Below are 25772 nucleotides of genomic sequence, written 5' to 3' on the forward strand. Positions count from 1 at the left end.
TTCTTTGAATTAGATGCTATGTTTGGTAAGTGGTGGTATGAGTGAAAGGGGGGTAGGTGTGGGCTCTATATATGTTTCATGTCAAAGGGGAAAGGATGAAATAACACATGTGCTTAGGATTGGTGACTAAACATTCACTAGGTTAATTGACCATGAGGTGTAATCATGGTTTGGGAGGGGGTGCTATCCATGGGAACCAAAATGAAAGAAAGAGTAATGTTAGGGCTGTCAAACGGGTTAGCCCAGCCTGTTAAACCTGTGGGTTAAATGGGCTGGACCATTTAAGCTCGTTTTATTCACGGGCCATAATTTTTCATCCCAGACCATTTATGGTTTGCCCGATGCGTTAAACGGGTAGCCCATTTATCCTTTTATTTTATTTTTTAAAAAATATTTTGACAAAAATATCACTTTTAAGTCATAAACCTTTAAAAAATAATATTTTTTTAGTTGATGGGTCGGATTTCGGGTCGAGTCGAAAGAAATATGGGCTAAAAGTACTATTTTATTTTGAAAAAAATGTAAAAAAAAAATTAAACGGGCCACCCATTTAGCATGTGGGTTAGCCCGTTTAACCCGTCATTTTTTTCGGGTTAATCGGGCGCAGCCCGTTTAGCCCAAAATTTAAATGGGCTTAATTTTAGAGGTAAAGCCCGCCCATTTAAATGGGTAAATGGGCTGGCCCAATAGGTTTGGCCCATTTTGACGGCCCTAAGTAATGTTGTTATTTCTAATCATGGCTAAACTATAATTGGGTTAGGTGAGCTAATAGTTTGGTTGATCTTGGTGTTTCATACAAGGATGACTAAAGCTTTAGTTTGATTTATCCTATAGCAAGAGTATTTTGGGTTAAGAATAGAAATTGTGATCATGTACTAATTATGATGATATTTGATCTATATAGCTGATCTCTCTTAGTGGAATAAGGCTTGGTAGTTGTATTTTTCTTATAATTTAGTTGTTAAATGTTAATATACCCTCTAGATTTTTCAAAAAACTTAGTAAGCGATCTCTTTTGCTGTTGTTCTTTCAGGTTCGACTGGATCCTTCTAGGCCTTTGAGCAAGCGTAAACATTGGATTGTTGCTGAAATTCTCAAGAAAGCACGCATATATACTCCTCCCACTGCACCAATATCTGAGAATATGTCCTCCAGCACTAAAGCACATGCTCTTTGAATTGGTGTAAGGTATTGAAAGAATCTTAGTTGTCAAATCTATAGCAGTTTTGCTATTGACGTAAATGGAACTGAAAATAAAGTAGAGTAGAATCAGCTAGTTGTTTGATATCTTATTTAAGTATAGTAGGAATGATTTATATGCATACTTTTTGTAGCTTGAATTTGACTATGCTATTTTGTTACTGTTAGTAAGAAAGCTTGTAATGTAACCTTTGGTTCTGTGATCATCTTAGAAGAAATTCAAAACCTCCTTTATTCTCCATTTTGAGATTCTGATATCATATCTAAATTTGTTATGGCAGGAGAAATTTATTGTACTGTGTTCTAAGGTTGATTAGCTTGTAACTTATTAGTTTGAAAACCAATCTTCTCCAATCTCATTTTGACATAAGTATTGCTAGAATTTAGGTTACTAAGTTAGCGTGAATGTTTGATCTTTGTTACTCTCAAGTTTCGAAGTCAGCTATTTAATATGCATGAATTACGTTTTTTTTTCTATTTATAATTAATTTCTAAGTTAATTAATTGATTGTTGTTAATTGTCTAATTTATTATTGAGGACATTAAATATTTTATTGACTTATTGTTTATTGTTGTCAATTTTCTAAGTTTATTATTATCTGGTTAATTATCTTTTGAGTTAATTAGTGTTGTATTTTCTGATTTATTAGTTTAGAAATTATTGAATTTAAATATTTAAGTTTACCATCGGTTAAATCCACATGTAGTTATTAATTTAATTATTAATTAATAATATATTACCGTTGAATTTATTGGGGAAAACATCCGATGATAAAAATTTCCAGCGGAAATATTATGATGGTAATTAACGACAAATGAAAAAATCCATTGGTAAATAATTACTAGCGAGGTTTATACCGTCGAATTTATTCCGACGGTAAACATATAACCGACGATACTCAACATTTTTCTTGTAGTGGGACGATGATGATGATAATGAAGGAGGATGAGGATAAAAAAAAGGAGAAAAAGAAATTAAACAAGAAAGAAGAAGAAGTAAAGCACACATACAAAAAGGATGAAATGCATGATGACATGGTTAGAGACTTGGTTTAAAAAATGCTTGGATGCCTAGTTTTATTGTTGTTTTAATTGGTATTTAATACATGATTTCATTTGGCAGTAAATTAGTGATTAAATTAAGTCCAAAAAAAAAGAAAAATTAGTGATCAAATATTTATTACGAAGATACTGAAATTTTTTAAGATAATTTGACGAGTTAAATCTCAATTTGACCCTGAAATTTGACCGGATGCATAAAATGACCCCTACAATTTTCTTGGCCCCAATTAGAACCCCCAAATTTGTAATCGTGGCTCCGGATTGCTCCTACGATCATTTCCGTCACTAGAATGCTGATCTGGTGCTATTGCATGACACGGTGGACTACACGTGGCCTGTTAAGTACTGAATGGGATTGGTAAGGTTATATGACATGGAGAGGGTATTTTATCTCAATCTAGCCCCTACAATTGAAATAAATCCTTAGACAAAGCCCCCAAATCCCCAAACTGATAACCCATCGTCGTCTTCATAGGGATGATTGGGAGCATCAGTCAAGGTTCAGGGAGCTCAAGTAGGTCATGTTCACATGTAACATGGGTGAGAACCACCAGTTGTATCAGAGCAGGAAAGCTTCCTCAATGGCATGGATGTGGAATGTGCCTTGTTCTTTGCTGGTCTGGTACAGAGGCTAATCCCCAGCATCCTCTTTTTTGGGTGCCCAAACTATAATGTGAGTTGTTGAATTCTCAGAGCTAATTGTTTCCCATTATGAGTTGTATTTTATGTGTTTTTCTTGTGTAATCATCAGACTGCAGGGAAGAAATGGTGTTGTATTTTTGTTTGGGCAGACGAGGAGGATGACATCATTGTTGTGAGAGCGAAGCCTAAAAGAAATGTTGACCATTGGATGATGAGCTTAAGTTGGACAATTAGAAATTTGGAGGCTAATGCTAGGATTTTAAAAATATGGAGTTGTGTTTTAAGCTTATTTCTAATTGCAATTGTGTGCATTAGTTATGGCTTGGTTGTAGGAAAATAGTATGTTATATTATTGCTGATTGTAGAAATGAAATTAACATGAATGTAATTGATTATTGAGTATGACAATTTGTTCAATTCTGGCATGGTGTACAATTTTAAAACTACAAATCAAAATAATTGGAAATCAAAATGACGGAAAATCAAAATAATAACACTAGATTGAATATAATTGATAATAACTAATATGTAAGTACCATTTCCAAGATGATAACAATGTTTATGATAGCACTAGCTGTTCTAACATTCAAAATAATAAGGACTTCTAACATTGATGTTTATATAGTATCATCATTACATATATTTCTTAAACCCTCTAAGATAAAACCATGTAAATGTAAACAAACATAAACTCATGAAACACAATTTCACCAAAATACAGTTACATCATTACATAAACTCATTCCTAAAAGCAATCATAAAGTTGAACTCAACTTCAAGCCAAGTAAAAGTTACAAAATACAATGCATCACTTCTTCCTTGGAGGTATGAAGCCGGGGGTGGGGACAAACTTCATAAACCCTACCAATCTTGCTGCTATCTCGGAGCTTACTCCCTGCATTGGGTCCATATTTTCAGAACTTAGGGATTGGGTTGTTCTTCTCTTGGGGGCAACTTCTTTGACCTTGGAGGTTGAATTGGGTTATGTGGTTGTCTTAGAACTGCTTGTGTCTAGGTTTATGACATTCTTCTTAGGTAAGGCTTTCTTGTCATTCTTACTTGGGTTTGGTGTGGGAATAGAGTTAGGAGAAATCTCACAACTTTGGACAGTCATCATTCAATTCTGGTTGGGACACTCTGCATTCAAAGTAAACGTGTACAATCCCTTGGTTACACTTTGCATGATAACACATCTCCAACAACTCAATATCATGCGATAGAGCTCTCAACCTAGTGTTTAGAGGCCGTCCAGGAGCCAACCACTAACACTCCACTATGTTATCATATCCTGAAACTTTGTAATAGTCTCTAATTGAAAATACATCCATCGTGTCTTCATCTAACCCAACCAACTCATCTATGTTGTCTCTGGCATAAACTACAAAACCATTCTCCTTTGTAACAAACCTACCTCCATGGTGAAATACTATGGTTATGCGATCCTCCGTCTGCAAAGACATTTCAAGATTAACTACATACAACCTACAGTCCAGAAACAACTAAATTCTGACTGATCAAAATAACTAACTTCCTAGCAAAGCAAAGAAAAAAACCCTTAGTAGCGAACCATAAGTCCTAAACTGAATGCATAAATTAAACACAACAGTTATGGAACACAAAATACAGGAAAAATCATTAACAAAAGTGATTCAATTAATGGGATTTGGTATGATACTTATGAGATCGAAGAGATTCCAATATTTCTTCTTAGAACGTATTGATTTGACCCCATAAGCGGGACCACCACCCCCTAGCATGTTGCCGCCAGAAGCAAAACACCCGATAGATATTATCTCTGTAACAATTTCTAGTTATATTCTAGGGTTTACATATACTGACAGTTACTGTTATAATTAAAATGGAGAAGGTTTTTTGAATTTTCTAACATGAAATTTCACCTTAACGACGAGACCTATTATCATTTTTCGCATGTCCTCGGAAGTTTAGAGTAGGTGAAAATTTGCCCAATTTATGGCCTACCATACGATCTGTTATATAAATAGGTAAATGTTCTTTTCCATTATGGATAGCAATGGTATGGCCTTTCATTGTGGGGATCATCGTAGATGTTTTGGACCAAGTTATTATTATTTCTTTTTCCGCTTTTGTGTTAAGCTTTTTTATTTTTCTTAATAGATGATTGGCTACAAAAGGATTTTTTTTAGTGAACGTGTCATAGTGAATTCCTCCTATTTTTTGTAAAGACGAAGAAACAAATTCGATTTTCTCTATTCCTCCTATTTTTTTCTTCTTATAAAATAAATAGATTCCAAAATAGATATTTATATGAGTTATAAGTAAAAATTTTTATTTAATAGAATTATTTTTATTTAATAGATAAAGAGGAAGAATAAAGCACAATAATGTCAGAGGTAAAGGGTTCCATGACTAACCTATGTGTGAACAGTGGAAAAGTTTCTTCAATCTCGCCAACTATCACCAATTCAAATACCTTTCTAGAACAGCTACAGGGAGAGCTTTGGTGTTTCACAATAGCGTATTCGAGAGAAGAAGAAGAGGAAGGGTCAAGGTTTTGTTGGTGTTTTGTTGGTATTAAAAAGATCATCCAAATTCCAAAAACAAAACACATATAAAGACATCCAAAACATATAAAAAAAGACATATTCGAAACCTAGGAGAAATAAACATCCAAAAAATAAAAATAATCATCCAAAACCTACAAAAAGAAAAAGAATGTCGTAGTAAAAAGAATATCCAAGAACTAATAAAAAGAAACATCTAAAACGTAACAAAAAGAAACATTCAAAATATAAGAAAAACGAGATATCTAAAATCATTTAAAAAAGTCTAAAACCTAATAAAACAAGACATTCAAAATTATTGGAAAAAGAACATCCAAAGACTAAGAAAAATATCTAAAGGTGCTATTGAAGCAGAAATTAATGCTATTTTTTAGGCTTGGAAATAACTTGGGAGAGGGGGGGATCAAGAAGCTTATTGTTGAGTCTGATTCCAAAGGTGCTATTGAGATGATTAGAAATTCCCTTGTAAGCATCCTACTCTAACGTGTATTATTAGATGGATATCTAATCTCCTTAGTCGTAACTAAAGAGTGGAGCTAAGACATGTCTACCGGGAAGCCAATCAAATAGCTGATGAGCTAGCCAACCTTATTCTGAACTTATGTCAACATGAAGCCTATTATGAACAACCCCCCAGCCAAATTTTCTTGTTGGTTTTAGCTGATTATAGTAGACTATATTTTCCTAGAGTTTACTAGTTTTTTTTTTCCTTTTTCGGCCTTAGGGCCTCCTTTGTAAAAAAAAAAAATCATGCAAAACACAAAAAAAATCCAAAATATAGGAGAAAGAAAATTCAAAATTAGTAAAAAGAATTATCCAAATCAAGAAGAAAAAGATCTTTGTGCGAAGAGATGGAGGGGATGGCCACTCCATTCTTGCATGAGGAAATGGGCATCACGGTGAGAAGCGTTTTGGAAGGAGGCGCAGGTGTGCGGTGGCGCGATAACCGGCGACTAGGAGCGGCCGGCGACGAGGAAAGTAAAGGGGAGGCAATGTCACAACAGCGAAGGAGAGGGAGATCGCAATCGCGCCGTTCTTGCGCGAGAAGATGGGTGTCGCGACAAGAATTTTTTGGAAGAGGAGGCACGGGTTTGTGGCGACGCGACAACTGGGAACGGACCAGGAGGATTCGACGGCATAGAGAGTGATGGGGAGGCGACGTCACGATAGCAAAGGAAAGGGAGATCACAGTCCCAAATTGTTATGAGTTGGAATAATAGGACACGTGCTTACCAAACATGTCCTCATGCTTAAACCAAGAGAGAAACAAGGGGTATCAACATTTATTCAATGAAGTCTAACTAAATGCAATCTACCTATATGCAACTATCTATATGAAAGCAATTGCTTGGTCAAAAATAAATCAATTCCCAATAAGCATATATGCACAAGGGCTAAAGGTATTAGCAACCATGCCCAAACCACAATTGAATTGAGCTATTAAATATTTTTGTAAACTTGCATGAAGAATGATGATCATAGGTGAAAAACATGTAATTTGAGCATCAAACCCTCACCGGATGTGTTTGCACTCTATTCGCTCAAATGTTTAGGGTTGATTTACTCAATTCTCCCCTAATCATGCTTTCCAAGGTTTGTTTTTCTTCTAACAATCAACATATATTTCATGCATGCATACAAGTATCATGAGGTCTTTTCATTGGTTGTAATGGGGCTAGGGTCAAGGTAGGATGCAAATATGGTTAAGTGAGCTTGAAATTTGAATCTTTGATAGGCTTAGACTTTCCACCTAGCCTATGACATCCTATACAATTAAGTTCTAGCCTAACTACCCATTTTTTTCACTTTTTCACATACTCATGCATTTCCTTTTCATTTCACAATACTTATACATTGACCTTTATTTAGCTTTACTTTGGGACATTTTGTCCCCTTTTTATTTCTTTCTTTTTACTTGTTTCTTTCTTTTTCTATTTTTTCTTTTCTTTTCTTTTTCATGCTCTTCTTTTTGTTTCTTTTTCTTTTGTTTTTCTCATTTTTTTCTTTCTTTCTTTCAAACTATATACAAGAACATCAATGCATAAGGTCATACATTTAATCAATACATGAGCATGCACCCAATTCCCAAATATAGAAATACAAAATACCCTTTATCCCAACCAATGTCCCAAATTTTCCTACACTTGAATAATACTCACACTCACTAGCCTAAGCTAATCAAAGATCCAAATTAAGGATATTTATTGTTTTTTTTTGCTTTAAGGCTTGTAATGTGCTAAAATTAGAACAAGTGGGTTAATCGTAGGCTCAAAGTTGGCTAACAATGGAAGATAGAAGGTAAGGCTATTTGGGTAAGTGAGCTAGATAAAATGATGGCCTCAATCATATAAATACATGAATACACAAAATAATAGACATAGAGAATCAAACAATCAAAGATTACAATTATAGAAAGAGAATAATGCACACAAAAAGAAAAGTTAGTGGTTATAAGATGTAACCACACCATTAGGCTCAAATCTCACAAGCTTGTGTTCTTAGCTCAAAACCATGTTCCACAATATATATATAATTCAAGCAAGTCCTATGAAAAGTTTTCACTCAAATCAATTGGTGCCCTATAGATAGAATTCTTGAAAAAATCTCATTATTTTGACTAAGCTTATTGTGTATATGTATGCAAAAAATAAGAAAATGAAACAAAAATCCTAAAATCCTAAAAAATGAAATGCAAAAGTGTTGAGATTAGAAACTTGTCACCCAAAATCGCCGACCGGTCGGACGACCTCCCCACACTTAAAAGTTTGCACCGTCGTTGGTGCACTCAAAGATGAGCAAGGGGGACGGCGACTTTCCGAGTTGCTACCTTCAGCTGGTAGATCAACCGTTTGCTGCGTGTTCTTTCTTCCGCTTCCATTTTTGCTTGTGGTGCATCATTCATGAAAAAACAAAAATATAACACCATAAGATGAGAAAACAAAAGCAAGGAAGCATACACTATTGGAATGAGGTACTAATCACTAGAATTGAGTGAGTGAATTAGTGTGACATTAATGACAAATAAGTGTGTGAATTCTAAATTGCGCGGTTTAGAACACACATTAGCGTAAAAATCAATGTCACGAAAGAAGCATGCACTTCACTTATTCTAGTGTGCTTGAGATGCTTTAAGTAAACTTGTAAGGTAAAACAAGCATTAAAGAAGCAAGAAGGCATTCAAGCTATAAGCATATAGATGCATATGATCGTGAAATACAATGCATTAAAGTAAATGCACAACATCCAATATCAAGAGTTTGCCTAATCAAAGAATAAGGTTCAAATCACATGGTGGCCAAATCATACAATTCAAGAAGAGTTACAAGCTCAAAGGCAATTCTCATCACTTGGTATGCTTAAAAGGTAAGCATGAAAAACTCAAAACCAAGTAGCAAAATATAACATCAACAATAGAATCCAACGAAGTTTATAAACATAATGATGTTAAGATAACATCCTTTTTTAATACTCAACAGCAATTAATGGTAAACAAGAATAACAATCCAACACTTACAATGAAAAAGAGAAAATGAAATGAAAACTAACTAAAACTAACTAATCAACTAACTAACTAACTAATTAATTAACTAAAATAAATGGTTATCAATGGTGTTTGGGAGTGTTGAATGAGGGGTAGAAGAAGGGAAGAAGAAAGGAGAAGGAAAGAAATGGAAAGAGGAGAAGAAAAGAGATGTGTTGAAGGAAGAACATCCGCGCGTACGCGTGCATGGCGCGCGCGGATGCCTTTTTTTTTTCGAGAGTGACGCATAAGCATCATGTATGCGTACGCGCAAGTGGTTTTATGCCAAAGGCACAATGCTAGCACAGTGTTCGCACAACTCTTGGGTTTTTGGCTTGGGGGTGGAATTTTGTCAATCTACACGTACGCGTACATGGCGCGTGCGCGTGGATAGGCGAAAATGCTTGATGCACGCGTACGCGCGGATGGTGCTCTGTTTTTTTTTTCAAAATTTTCTATGTTTTTGCACCAATCCAATCATTCCAAACCTCCAAACAACTACCAAAACACCATAAAATCTTATTTAACATACTAAACTACCAATTATACTCAACAAACTCAACAAAAACATGAATTTAAACTAATTACCAATATGTACAATAAGAGAAAATAAAAAGAAGTTACCATGGTAGGGTGTCTCCCACCTAGCACTTTTGTTTATTGTCCTTAAGTTGGACTTATGGGGAGCTCCTCTCAAGGTGGATTGTGCTTGAATTCATATTGAAACTCCCACCAATGCTTGGTTCTCCAATAAGCACCATTCTTCAAAATTAATAACTCTAAGCTTGGGTGGAGTTCCTCACAAACCATGGGCTCCCAAAATTGATTCTCCTTGTGTGATTCGGGATCCCACAATTTGTTTTGACACCCATCTTCAAATTGATCATCATGATTCTAATTGGGTGGCATGACCTTAGAATTCTCAAAGAAGCCCCCAAACAACTTCCTAGACCCTTGCAATTGGGTTCTACACCAACCATTACTATTCAACCTTGAACGTGCAACCATCATGAGCTTAGAATGATATTTCCAACCACTAACCATCTCCCTTTTGCTCTTAAAGCCACAAATATATCTAAGTTGACCATCCATTTCAAGCAAACCATATTCAAGGGGAATAATAAAGCTTGAGTATAAGGAATTTACCCACTTGAATGAAAGAATGGATGGTGGTGGCTTGGGGAGAGGTATCTCCAATGTGCTTGTAAGCTCTACTCCCTTTTGTTCTTCTTTGACTACCTCCACCTCTTCACAAATTTCTTCAACTTCAATCCTTTGTTCATCAATTTCTTCTAACTCTTCTCCATCACTCAAATCATAAATGGGAGGTTGAGAGAAATCTACCTCCACATTACTTTCCATCTCATTGGGAGAAGGTTCTTCAAATTCAAAAGATTCACCACTAAGAAGATTGGATGCATGGTCTTCATCTCCAAGAGAACTCAATTTTTGCTCTATTTCTTCCAAGTCTTCATATGGAATATGCCTCGGAGGTTGTGCACATTCCTCCTCAACATCAAATTCACTCTTCTTGGAGAGGTTCTCTTCAACTCTAGGTTTCCAAGGAGGTTCCGCATCTCCTAAATCTTCAACCACTTCTTCCTCTTCTTCAATGATCATAGGCTCCTCTAATTGCTCTAATACAAAATAACATCCCTCATTTTCCCCCGGAGTTTCCAATATCTCCTTATGCTTTTCAATTGATTTTCCACATGTGACCATGGGAGTGCTTTGAGTGCTCAAATATTGGGAGGTTAAAATACTTACTACCTTGATCAAGGTAGCCATAAATTCTAGTGTCTCCCTTTGCATTTCTCCTTGCCCTTGAAGTATAAGACTAAGGGTTTCATCCATTGAGAATTGATATGGATAAGAGGGTTCATTGTTTTGGAGAAAGGATTCATAATAGAAAGGTGATTCTTCTTGGTAAGGATGTGGTAGTGTGTATTGAGATGGTTCTTGGGAGTAGTGATATTGGGATGGTGGTTCTATGTATGGCTCATATGTTTCAAAAGGTAGTTGGTAGGGTAGAAATGGGTCAAGGTCATATGAAGGTATTTGGTGAAAAGAGGCTTGTGAGTATGGTTGAGGTTCATGTTGAGGATATGACTCATAGGCATATGGTGGTGGTTCTTGAAAGTCACAAGGATGCTCACCATATCCATTTGATTGGAATGCATCATAGGATGGCTCTTCTTCATAGTGCATTAGTGGAGGTTTTTGCCAAGAGGATTGATCATATGCATATAGCTCCTCCCACCTTTGGTTATCCCATCCTTGATGCATATCTTCATTGTAGCTCCCATTTCCTACAACATAATGAGAACCAAACTCATAGCCAAAGTGAGAATTCATAATGAAAAGAGAAAAGAAAATTCAATAGCTAATAGAAAAATAATGAAACAAAGTCCTAAACTAGCAAAGACTAGCAAACAATCCAAAAATAAGCTATTCACAATATTCACATATATACAATAACCAATAACACAACACCATTGCTATCCCCGGCAACGGCACCATTTTGATGATTGGACTTTTGTGTGGTTTAGAATTCACAAATAAATTCTCGTTGCAAGTATAGTTTCTAAACTAACAATAATCCTTTCATACAAAAATTTGTTTGTCACAAGTAACAAACCCTTAAATTTATAAACCGAAGTATTAGAACCTCGGGTCGTTCTTCCTAGGAATTGCAATAAAGTGTTCTTGTTATTGGTTATGAAGTATGTTTGGGGTTTTGAGATTTCAGACAAGAAACATAAATGGCAAAGAAAATAAACTAACAACTAACAAAGCTCTTGGCAAGGTATGATAACTAGAAGTCCTATCCTAGTTATCCTCCTCAATTGTGACCATAAATTATCCATTGCTACCACTTAGTTAACCTCTAACCATGGAAGAAAGTCAAGTGGATGAATCAACTTGATTCCACAAGTCATATCCAACTCCCAAGGGAACGACTAGCTTTAGTGGTATCCAAATCAATTAGCAACTTCTAATTATCAATCAACAAAGGAATTAGATAACTCAAGCATCACTAATTACTCTACCTAGGCCAAAATGAACAAAATCTATACTAAAATCCAACCAAGCATTTTATCAAACACTTGGAAGGCATAAAAGGAAAGTATAGTAAAAAGTGCAGGGAAAGTAAATCTACACTACTCAATTGCAAGAAATCAAACAACAACAAATCAAATGAACAATAAAGGAACATGAAAACATAAATTGCATTGAAATGAAAATAGAAGAAACAAAAGTGCATGAACATAAAAGTAAAGTATTACAAGAATTAAATGCAAAACTAGAGAGAGGAGAAGTAGAAGAAGAAGAATTGCAAAGAGAAAAGTAAATCAAAGCATGAAATTAAACTAGATCTACGAAATCCTAATCTAGATCTAACCTACTCTTAATCCTAGAGAGAAATGAGAGCTTCTCTCTCTAGAAACTAACTAAAGCATGATAAAACTAAAATAAAACTAAACTAATCACTAGATGTCTCATCCCTCTGCAATCTTTAGGTTAAATAGCATTAGAAATGAGTTGGATTGGGCCCACAAGGTTTTAAAATTCGCTAGCAACTAATTTGCTTTTAATGAATCACGTGCAAATCGGCGCGTGCGCACCCCCTTAAACGTGATGCAACTATATCAAATATTATATCATTTCGAAGCCCCGGATCTTAGTTTTCCAACACAACTAGAACCACATTATTTGGATCTCTGTAGCTCAAGTTATGGTCAATTAAGTACGAAGAGGTCGGCTTGACAGCTTTTGCGATTCCTTCATGAGTTCTCCATTTTTACATGCTTTTCCTTCATTCCCTTGATCCAATCTTTGCTTCCTAAATCTGAAATCACTTAACAAACATATCAAGGCATCTAATGGAATCAAGGTGAATTAAATTTAGCTATTTCAAGACCTCAAAAGCATGTTTTTACTCTTAAGCACAATTAAAGGAGAAGTTATAAAACCATGCTATTTCATTGGATAAATGTGGGAAAAGATGATAAAACCCTCTAAATTCAACACAAGATAAACCCTACAAATGGGGTTTATCAGTGTGCGCAAAAGTTTTTTTTTAATTTTAAAATTAGGTTGTAGTTTATTTTTTAATTTTAAAATCTTAGATGCAGTTAACTGCCCTCTAATTGATTATCTATATTTTTTCTTCACCTAATCTCATCCATGGTTTCTAAATTCTAGTTAACCCCCTTTAAATTAATTTATAATTTATCTTTTGCGATATGTCAATTGTTGATTGGTTATTTTTTCTAAGAGTAATGTTACATGACCAGCAAATATTATTATTTTTTGCCAGCACTTAATCAGCAATAATTTGCACCCATATTTACAGACGTTTTGCACACAAGTATATAATTTACACCTATATTTACTAGAGTTTTGTGCATATGAATCAATACAGTTTGCACTCATAAATCAATACAATTTACACCCATATTTTTTCAGAATTTGCATAAATAAATTATTAAAATGACAATTTAATGTTTGTGTTAACCAGTGACCAAAATTACTAAAAGTTGTTGACTCCAAGAGTTTTTATGAATTGATGATGGTTGTGACGAGTATGAGTGGAAGTGTGCTATGAACAGTGGTCTCTGAGATTGAAAATGTGATTACGATATGCATTGTTCTCCGTCGTAGGGGCTGTGGCAGTCTCACGCCTACGTTCGGATGTGAGATTTGAAGCTAGGCTTCTCACTCATATTTCTCGCAACCAGAGGAAGGTGGTAGGGCACGCTTCCTCGGAATGTTTCCCTCTGAAAGGAGAAGAAGGTAGGGCACTCATCCCTCGAAATTATTCCTCCTGAAAATGCGATTTCTCTCTGATTGCAAGGTGGTAGGACACTAACCCATGTAATTATGTGCTTGCTTGCTTTGTTTACCCGAGTTTGTCTAATTGTATAACATGCCTACTTACTTCCTGAATTACTTGTGATATATATATATATATATATATATATATATATATATATATGAATACTACATGTGATTTCCTTGCCTGCATTATTTGTGATTGTCTGATGCTAGGAGGTTAGGTAGGCGGTGGCGATGGGATCGCATGGAGGTTAGGTTGGCGGAGGCTGTAGGATACAGCGGTGTGATTAGTATTAGTTAGAAATCCCTTAGGTTTAGAAAATCCTGTTTATTGTTTAAGGTTTACGTTAATTATATTTTATTCTAAGCTTGAATATCCGTATGTGATGTGAAGTTCTAGGATTGCCTTCGGCGTCCTAGAGCTTTACATCTTACATCATTGGACACTGTTACCATACTGAGAACCTCTGGTTCTCATTTCATACTTTGTTATTGTTTTTCAGATGCAGGTCGTAATCTACTTCGGTGAGATTGCGGATATGGTGACAGATCGAAGTATGGATTCCTCCTTGGTTTATTTCTATTTTGCTTTGTCATAGTTACTCTCGCATTTTTTGTATTTTTTTATTTTTATGGCCTTATAGGCTTATTTGAGAGAATAGTTATATAAGCTGCTTTTAACTCCAAAATTCTGTATGTCTATATATAACTAGTCGACTTAAACTCCGCAAGCTGCGGCTAGTTCCCTATTATTATTATATTCTTATATTTATATATCTTCTTTTCTCTTGCATCTATACATTGTGTCTTATGCGTTAGCTTCGTGTGGATGTTTCGCGCTTTTGTAATTCTGTCCTTGAGTTTAATCCTTCATCGGGCTTCTAAAATATATTATTTCCTTCAATATATAAATATGTATAGGCCTTAGGGCTGTCGTAACCTCTGATTAACCTTTGCTTTACGGTTAGAGGTAAGGCTTAGGGTAATTAGGGTGTTACACTTGACTGGAAAATAAGAGTTTATATATCATGATCAAAAATAGAAAGAAGTGACCATTACATTGTGGTTGATCTTCATGATTTGGAGTATGTGAAATTTTAATATTTTACCATGAGATTTTGTTTTGTAACAATTATCTATACATATGCAAACTATTTTATTTTTTTCATTATATATTACTACTTATTTCTCTTAATTCTTGCTTTTATTTAGAAATAAGGAAAAATAAGGTGCATACTGTGAAAACAATTTACAACTCAATTATTCAATTATCTACGTGATCACCAAACAACCGAATACATACTTATTCTTCAATTTGCAAAATTTAACAAAGAAATTTGTAAGCATATTGATTTACCTTTTATTTAACATATTTATTTATGTTATATTTATAATCATATTATATATATTTTTACGAATATATCTTTTTAAAAAATACTCTTAATATTAGCATATGGTGTATTAAATAAATATTAATGGTTTTAAATGATGTAAATGTTTAAAATTATATTGCGACATTTTTAGAGGTATATCATTTTATTAATTGTTAGTTTTTATCATTTAATATAAAATAAATTAGTAAAATTTCTTTAATTTATAAGTAATTTATTATGTTATTCATTTATTTGTCCTTAATTTGATACTTTTAATTTTTTTAATTAGATGTTATTGGATTTTTGACCAGAAAAGAAGAGCTTATATTATGATAAAAAATTGAAAGAAGTGACCATTACATTGTGGTTGATTTTCATGACTTGGAGTACGTGAAATTTTAATATTTCACAATAAAATTTTTTTGTAACAATTATCTATACATATGCAAAATATTTTATCTTTTTCATTATATATTACTACTTATTTCACTTAATTTTTGTTTTTATTTAGAGATGAGAAAAAATAAGGTGTACACTATCAGATTAATTTACAACTCAATTATTTAATTATCTATATAATCACCAAACAATTAAATACATATTTATTCTCCAATTTACAAAATTTAATAAAGACACTGGTAAGCATATTGGTTTAACTTTTTATTTAACATATTTGTTTGTGTTATATTTGTAATTATATTATATCTATTTTTACAAATATATCTTTTCATAAAATATTCTTAATATTAGCATATGGTGTATTAAATAAATGTTAGAGGTTTTAAATTATTTATTATTTATTAGAGAACTTTGTGCATTAGAATTTTCTAATAATTTGTTGTTCATTTTAAACTCATTTTGATATATTCTTACTTTACGGTAAAACAACATATAAAAATTTGTTGGTGAAAAGTATTACTAGGTTATTTATGGTCACATTGACTATATATGTCTGATTTATTGAAAAAAAGTAGATTACTAAATCCGATTAATAACTACTTTAGAGTTGATACACTTAATATTAGATTAAGAAAAAAAAACGAACAATGCATAACATATTACTTTTTTTTATTAATCAAATTATTATAATTCAAATTAATTTTAACAAAACAACCTAAAATTATAATTTCAATCTTATCACGTGCATGACATGGGTTATTACACTTGTTTATTACTAAAAAGCATCCGTGTCAGGTAACGACTTATTAGTTATTACTAAAAAGCTCCTACCCGGTTGCGGGGCAGGTAATAATTCCCCTCCGGTGTGGAGGCGCGAGGCAGGTGCACCACTGGCGGGACGGGGCCGGGATCAGAGTGAACCTGCCTCTACTCGCCCCGAAATATATATATATATATATATATATTAACAAATATAAATATAATAAATATATAAGTAACTTTTGTGGCTTGTGCCAAGGGTTTCAGTTCAGTGTTTCACTCAAACACTCCAATTTTAAAATAAAACCCTAATATTCTTTTCTAGTGAGTAAGAGACTAGGAGTAGGGAGAGTATCAAGCTCCTTCTTCTCCAACGCATACCAGCACCGACCGCCGTCCTCTGTCTGTGAGAGAAGAGCTTCGCCGTCGTCATCCGTCTATAGGAGCAGAGCTTCGCGCCTTCATCGCTATCTTTGTTTGAGAGCAATTAGCTGCCGTCATTCATATGAGAGGAGAGCTTTGCCGCTGTCCTCGTCTGAAATCTGAGCATCGCTGCCGACCTCGTCTGAGAGTAGAGCTTCGCCGCCATCATCCGTTCTTTCCTGTGAGCCCGTCATCGTAGTTGTGAACCCGTTGCCATCGCTGCATCCTGGGAAACACTGATTATCTTTGCTTTACGGCTAGAGGTAAGGCTTAAGGTAATTAGGGTGTTACACTTGACTGGAAAAGAAGCGTTTATATATCATGATCAAAAATAGAAAGAAGTGACCATTAGATTGTGGTTGATCTTAATGATTTGGAGTATGTGAAATTTTAATATTTCACTATGAGATTTTCTTTTGTAATAATTATCTATACATATGCAAACTATTTTATCTTTTTCATTATATATTACTACTTATTTCTCTTAATTCTTTCTTTTATTTAGAAATAAGGAAAAATAAGGTGCATACTGTGAAAATAATTTACAACTCAATTATTCAATTATCTATGTGATCACCAAACAACCAAATACATACTTATTCTCCAATTTGCAAAATTTAACAAAGACATTAATAAGCATATTGATTTACCTTTTATTTAACATATTTGTTTATGTTATATTTGTAATCATATTATATATATTTTTACGAATATATTTTTTTAAAAAATACTCTTAATATTAGCATATGGTTTATTAAATAAATATTAGTGGTTTTAAATTATGTAAATGTTTAAAATTGTATTGCAACTTTTTTAAAGGTATATCATTTTATTAATAGTTAGTTTTATCGTTTAATATAAAATAAATTAGTAAAATTTCTTTACTTTATAAGTTATTTATTATGTTATTCATTTATTTGTCCTTAATTTGATACTTTTAATGTATTTTTTTTTCAATTAGATGTTATTAGACTCTTGACCAAAAAAGAAGAGCTTATATCATGATCAAAAATAGTAAGAAGTGACCATTACATTGTGGTTGATTTTAATGATTTAGAGTACGTGAAATTTTAAGTTTTCACAATAAGATTTTTTTTTGTAATAATTATCTATACATATGCAAAATATTTTATCTTTTTTATCATATATTACTACTTATTTCACTTAATTTTTACTTTTATTTAGAGATGAGAAAAAATAAGGTGTACACTATTAGATCAATTTACAATATAATTATTCAATTATCTATATGATCACCAAACAATTAAATACATACTTATTCTCCAATTTGCAAAATTTAATAAAGACATTGGTAAGTGTATTGGTTTAACTTTTTATTTAACATATTTGTTTGTGTTATATTTGTAATTATATTATATCTATTTTTACGAATATATCTTTTCAGAAAATATTCTTAATATTAGCATATGGTATATTAAATAAATGTTAGTGGTTTTAAATTATTTATTATTTATTAGAGAACTTTGTGCATTAGAATTTTCTAATAATTTGTTGTTCATTTTAAACTGATTTTGATATGTTCTTACTTTACGGTAAAACAACATATAAAAATTTGTTGGTGAAAAGTATTACTAGGTTATTTATGGTCACATTGAGTATATATGTCTGCTTTATTTAAAAAAAAGTAGATTACTAAATCCGAATAATAACTACTTTAGAGTTGATACACTTAATATTAGATTAAGAAAAAAAGCGAACAATGAATAACATATTACTTTTTTTATTAATCAAATTATTATAATTTAAATTAATTTTAACAAAACAACTTAAAATTATAATTTCAATCTTATCACGTGCATGACACGGGTTATTACACTTGTTTATTACTAAAAAGCATCCGTGTCAGGTAATGACTTATTAGTTATTACTAAAAAGCTCCTACCTGGTTACGGGGCGGGTAATAATCCGCCTAGGGTTTCAGTTTAGTGTTTCACTCAATCATTCCAGTTTCAAAATAAAACCCTAATATTCTTCTCCAGTGAATAAGAGACTGAGAGTAGGGAAAGCATCGAGCTTCTTCTTCTCCAACGCCTACCCGCGCCGACCGCCGTCCTCCGTCTATGAGAGCAGAGCTCCACCGTCGTCATCCGTCTGTAGGAGCTGAGCTTCGCGCCTTCACCACTATCCTTGTCTGAGAGCACTTCGTTGCCGTCCTTCGTCTGAGAGGAGAGCTTCGCCGCTGTCCTCGTCTGAAATCTGAACTTCGCTGCTGACCTCGTTTGAGAGTAGAGCTTCGCCGCCATCCTCCGTTCTTCCCTGTGAGCCCGTCATCGTAGCTGTGAACCCGTTGCTGTTGCTGCGTCTTGGGAAACACTGATTAACCTTTGCTTTACGGCTAGAGGTAAGGCTCAGGGTAATTAGGGTGTTACACTTGACTAGAAAAGAAGAGTTTATATATCATGATCAAAAATAGAAAGAAGTGACTATTACATTATGGTTGATCTTCATGATTTGGAGTATGTGAAATTTTAATATTTCACCATGAGATTTTGTTTTGTAATAATTATCTATACATATGCAAACTATTTTATCTTTTTCATTATATATTACTACTTATTTCTCTTAATTCTTTCTTTTATTTAGAAATAAGGAAAAATAAGGTGCATACTGTGAAAATAATTTACAACTCAATTATTCAATTATCTATGTGATCACCAAATAACCGAATACATACTTATTCTCCAATTTGCAAAATTTAACAAAGACATTAGTAAGCATATTGATTTACCTTTTATTTAACATATTTGTTTATGTTATATTTGTAATCATATTATATATATTTTTACAAATATATCTTTTTAAAAAATACTCTTAATGTTAGCATATGGTGTATTAAATAAATATTAGTGGTTTTAAATTATGTAAATGTTTAAAATTGTATTGCGGCTTTTTTAAAGGTATATCATTTATTAATTGTTAGTTTTATTGTTTAATATAAATTAAATTAGTAAAATATCTTTAATTTATAAGTAATTTATTATGTTATTCATTTATTTATCCTTAATTTGATACTTTTAATTTATTTTTTTCAATTAGATGTTATTGGACTTTTGACCAGAAAAGAAGTGCTTATATCATGATCAAAAATAGGAAGAAGTGACCATTATATTGTGGTTAATTTTCATGATTTGGAGTACGTAAAATTTTAATATTTCATAATAAGATTTTTTTAACAATTATCTATACATATGCAAAATATTTTATCTTTTTTATTATATATTACTACTTATTTCACTTAATTTTTGCTTTTATTTAACATATTTGTTTGTGTTATATTTGTAATTATATTATATCTATTTTTACGAATATATCTTTTCAGAAAATATTCTTAATATTAGCATATGGTGTATTAAATAAATATTAGTGGTTTTAAATTATTTATTATTTATTAGATAATTTTTTGCATTAGAATTTTCTAATAATTTGTTGTTCATTTTAATCTGATTTTGATATGTTCTTACTTTACGGTAAAACAACATATAAAAATTTGTCGGTGAAAAGTATTACTAGGTTATTTATGGTCACATTGAGTATATATGTCTGATTTATTGAAAAAAGGTAGATTACTAAATCCGATTAATAACTACTTTAGAGTTGATACACTTAATATTAGATTAAGAAAAAAAACGAATAATGCATAATATATTGCTTTTTTATTAATCAAATTATTATAATTCAAATTAATTTTAACAAAACAACTTAAAATTATAATTTCAATCTTATCACGTGCATGACACGGGTTATTACACTTGTTTATTACTAAAAAGCATCCGTGTCAGGTAATGACTTATTAGTTATTACTAAAAAGCTCCTACCCGATTGCGGGGCGAGTAATAATCTGCCTCTAGTGTGGGGCACGGGGCGAGTGCACCAGTGGCGGGATGGGGCCGGGATCAGAGTGAACCTGCCTCTACTCACCCCGATATATATATATATATATATATATATATATATATATATATATATATATATATATTTATATATATATATATATAAGTAACTTTTGTGCTTGTGTCTAGGGTTTCAGTTCAGTGTTTCACTCAATCACTCGAGTTTGAAAATAAAACCCTAATATTCTTCTCCAGTGAGTAAGAGACTAAGAGTAGGGAGAGCATCGAGCTTCTTCTTCTCCAACGCCTACCTGCGCCGACCGCCGTCCTCCATCCGTGAGAGCAGAGCTTCGCCGTCGTCATCCCTCTGTATGAGCAGAGCTTCGCGCCTTCACCGCTATCCTTGTCTGAGAGCACTTCGCTACCGTCCTTCGTTTGAGAGGAGAGCTTCGCCGCTGTCCTCGTCTGAAAGCAAAGCTTCGCCGCCATCCTCCGTTCTTTCCTGTGATCACGTCGTCGTAGCTGTGAACCTGTTGCCGTCGCTACGTCCTGGAAAATACTGAATCTGTACTGTAAGTTCCTTTCTGTCTCTGTCTCTCTCCCATTGTGAATTTGCAACTGTGACTCTGGTTCTCTGTAACTCTGTAATTGTAACTTATGTTAGGAAGATTGCTATATTTGTTTTGGAACTCATCATCTATAACTCTGGAACTCCGTTATTCATATATTTACTTATCTTTTATTTTATCATCATTTACTATGGTATTCAATAATTCTGTAATTCTGTAATTGTAACTGGAAATTATGTTAAAAGAGTAATATGCAGCTACTTAGGAGCACTCATAATCTGTATAATCCATATCTACTATTCCAAATTTTCAACTGCTTATGCCTTGATGCTGTTTATATGCATAACATACTTTTTCAAATCTTTCGTGTATAATTTTAGAAGTTTACCTTTTGTTTTTTACCCTCCAATTTAGGAGAATTAAGGAGAGAGAGAAAAAAAACTCATATATTGTCATTCTTTGTAATCATATAAAGTATTAAACATCCAAACAAAAGAACATCATGTTCCTCATCATTTTATTTTTTTAACCCGTTTTTTCTATTCTATTGTGAGTCAGTAACTGAAATAATTTAAAACTAGTGTAAAACCCAGGCTACGCGCGGGATAAATATTGTTCTATTATAAAAATTTATTGATATTTATTTATTGATATTAATAATTATTATTTTTAACTTAAAAAGTTTTCATATATAAAAGTCGATATTAAACTGTTGTATTCTCTGTTTATAAAAACTAAAATAATGTTGTAATTTTTTAGTTTATATTAATAGATTCTACTTAAATATAATGTTCATTATATTTGTGTGTTTAAATAAATATTGTTACGCGGTTCTATTATATTATCCAAAACATTAAAATTTTAATCAAAATAGTTTATATTCTAACCACACAAATAACAAATAAAATAAATTGTGTATCATTTTAAAGAGGTTCCTATTTTAATAAAGAAAAAAATGATTATATTAATTAAAATACAAATACATAAAAAAATACTATTTGTACACTAAATATTTTTTGTACCTATATAACAATATATTTGTTATTAATTAATCACATATGTAAATTACTTTTAATTAACAAAACAAAAAAAATCTATGTATAATAGTTAAAAAAATATACTGGTATCAAAATAGTATTTATTATAAAGATGTACATACATCAAGAATAACAAAAATTAATCACTTCAATTGTTTCTTTTAGATATTCATTATTAATAAATTCATAAATATATCTTACTTTTTATTGTAATATATCCTCTATTACCTAAACTTTGAATAAAATAAAAAATATATATGATTTATTATTTACCATGATAACAATAAAGACAATAAATGTTATTTGTTTGTTTAATTATTCAATAGAGGATTTTTACATAATATCTAAAAATAGAAAGATAAAAATACTTCCTACAAAAATAGTAATAATACATACTACTATCATTGCCTACACTAATATGAAAATTACAAAAAAAAATTAAATATGAGATCGTTTTTCTATTCTAGAAAAAAGATTATTATTATTATTATTATTATTATTATTATTATTATTATTATTATTATTATTATTATTATTATTAACAAAAAACACTAATTATATGAAAAATAGTGAATTAGTAAAAAATAAATAATTTTGATACGATCTAATCTTTATATGGTTTTTAAGTCTCTGCTTATTTGATAGTTAATATTTTTTATTACTATTATTTGGTAAGTATTTTGTGAGTTAAATGAGATTTAATTATTTATTTATTTTACCAACCTAAAATACCTTTTTTTTTTAAAATAAAATCTTACAATTTTATCCTTTAACTAATCCGCATGAGAAATACTTATCATTTGTACCATCTAAAAAAAATTCTATATAAAATAGGAATATATTCACACTATTTATTTTATGTTAAGTGATCTTCAATGAAATTTTAAGTTATTATATTATATTAATTAGATTGATAATCTGAGTGTGATTCATGTTAATTATTTTAGAACATGATAAAGAAGTAAAATTTCTCAACCAAAGCCTAAAATCATAAGCAAAGAGAAACTTAGTAGGAGAGTCAATTTTATGACAAAAATAATAAAGAATAGCAATTGAAATATGCTCTTCCTTACCAGAGTAATTATTAAAATAACATAACATAAAAGAGACAAATTCTAATGTGATATAAACATTTTTTTCAATTGTTTTACTTCATAATATAAAATAATTCATCTGTGTTAGAAAATGATAAAATTGAGATATTACCTTTTAAAGACTAATACCTTGTCAAAACACAATGCAACAAAACAAATTTTTTGGTTTGCTATTTTATAAATTTATCAATTCACTCCATCATATAAGTCTTTCTCAATTGCACATTTAAATTAATATTTATTTGAGTCAACCATTTGATATTAAAATGAAATTCAATTTAAATGCTACAAACATGATCTTTTTTTTAACATAAAATGTTTAAACATAAAGGTGTTGAGAAAAGAAAAATCTTAAGAGATGTTACACATTCTAATGATACAATGCTTTAGATTCTCATGTTTTGAATGAAAAACTAAAAAAAAAAAAGAAAAGACAATAACAATGTATGAGACCCACTTCAATGAAACTCAATAACATTCATATTTTTAAATTCTCTATTGTTACTTAGCTCACCAGAGATTGCCCAGATCCAATGTAACTAAAAATAATCACAAAAATAATTGTTTATCCTATGATATGAATATGCTTTCCATTTAACAATGAGCAGCAATTTGGAACTTTGAAAAAAGATAGCAACTACACTTATGAAAATGGTATGATGATAGATAGCAAAACAGATAACAGAACTTGCAAGGATCGAGTAGTAACAAATAAAAATAAGTAATGCATCTTATAAAACCTAAACATTTTGTCATGAATGTACAAAAAATAAACTTTTTACAAATTGCATAATTTACCTTTTTTGTAAAGAATAATTTGTAGAGAATAGGAATTAAAAAAAACTAACAATACTAAATAAAAGAATAGAAGGTAATAAAATTTCATATGAATAATAAGATGCCAATCACCTACTTATACTCGTATAGACACATATGAATCGAGTGAATTCTGATAAATAAATGTGTCAATAGTTATATAATATCACATTGTTTTTACAACTTGTCTTTGTAATTTTTCTATCCAAAATTATTTCAACCACCCATGTGAATATGTCAATTTTTTACCTATTAAAAAGACAAAGCAACAATAAAAAAATCTTTAAAAGATCTAAAAAATGTTCACAGCAATTTTAGATAAACTATCATTCCAATAAAATTATTTTTGTTACAAAAGATCAATATACCAAGAAGAAAGGACACAAATTAAAATGTAGATCTAAAAAAAACAAAAATCAATTATCAAGTAATAGAAAAAAAATTTAACACAGGAATGGACAAAAATTAATTATGAAGATAATAGTTTTTAATTGTCTAAAAGTTATATGAGTTATACACTTGTGCAGCATAATTAATTCGGCACATATAGTCAAAAACAATAAAATTAAATAACAATCAATAATACAATACAGTTAGTAGAATCTTTTCATTTAACAAAATACTGCCAAAGAAAACTACAGGCCATGAGAAAATCAAGTTCAAAAGATTTACGGGTAGCTAAAACATACACACACACATCCAAGCTAACAGTTTAAAAGTGTTAAAATTAAGCTCAATAAACCGAATAAGAGATAATAACCCAATCTCAAAATTAAACGTAAATAGAGCAAAAATATAACAGCTCTCTTACGTAATACCCAATTATGTATGACATTATTATTAGTTCTAATGCTTATAATATGAAATGAGATTATTTTCTTGGACTCAAATTGGTCATAGACATCAAATATTAATAAATTTATAGATCAATTGCCAATGCCTAATACGCTACAATAACTTAACTCAATCAACTTTAAACCAATAAAAATTGATATCAAGCAAAGTGTCACCTTATAAAAATGCTTCCACAATACATGTTTCAGATGCCAAAAATACATAAACAAAAGGTGAAAAAAAAACACAACAATATTTTATCTAATCTCCATCCGACACATACATAACTCTGAAACTCCAACCTACAGAACTTATTGAAAACAGTGAACATTCTATACCAAATCCTTTTAGAAAATGTGAATAAAAAACAATGAACATTCCATACACACAGACTAATCCTTTAATATTGGAACAAAACAAAGTCAGAAAAAACCAAAATGAAAGAAGCCATAAAGCAAATCCTAAGTAAAAGCTAACCTTTAAAAAATAAACAGAACCGGCAAAAATTAAACTTATCTACAAAAAGTGATCCACACTAAAATCCTTCGCCGTAAAACAAATGGCCCTTAAGATGCTGTCCTCTTCCATACTCTGCACTTCAAAATTTTAAAACCACATACTAAGGAATCACAAATGTAAATACCTATCTTGGCAAAAGTAAAAAACTAATAATAAAGTCAGATACCCTTTAAATCTTGGTAATGAATATTTCATTGGATGAGTTCTTTACATAAAGCTTATTACCAAAATTTTCATTTCAATTTTTAAGGGAACATGAATTTAACCCCTCAATTGTAAATTTTGAGAAATG

Source organism: Arachis stenosperma, chromosome 2 (assembly GCF_014773155.1).
Source record: "Arachis stenosperma cultivar V10309 chromosome 2, arast.V10309.gnm1.PFL2, whole genome shotgun sequence".
Lineage (NCBI taxonomy): Eukaryota > Viridiplantae > Streptophyta > Magnoliopsida > Fabales > Fabaceae > Arachis > Arachis stenosperma.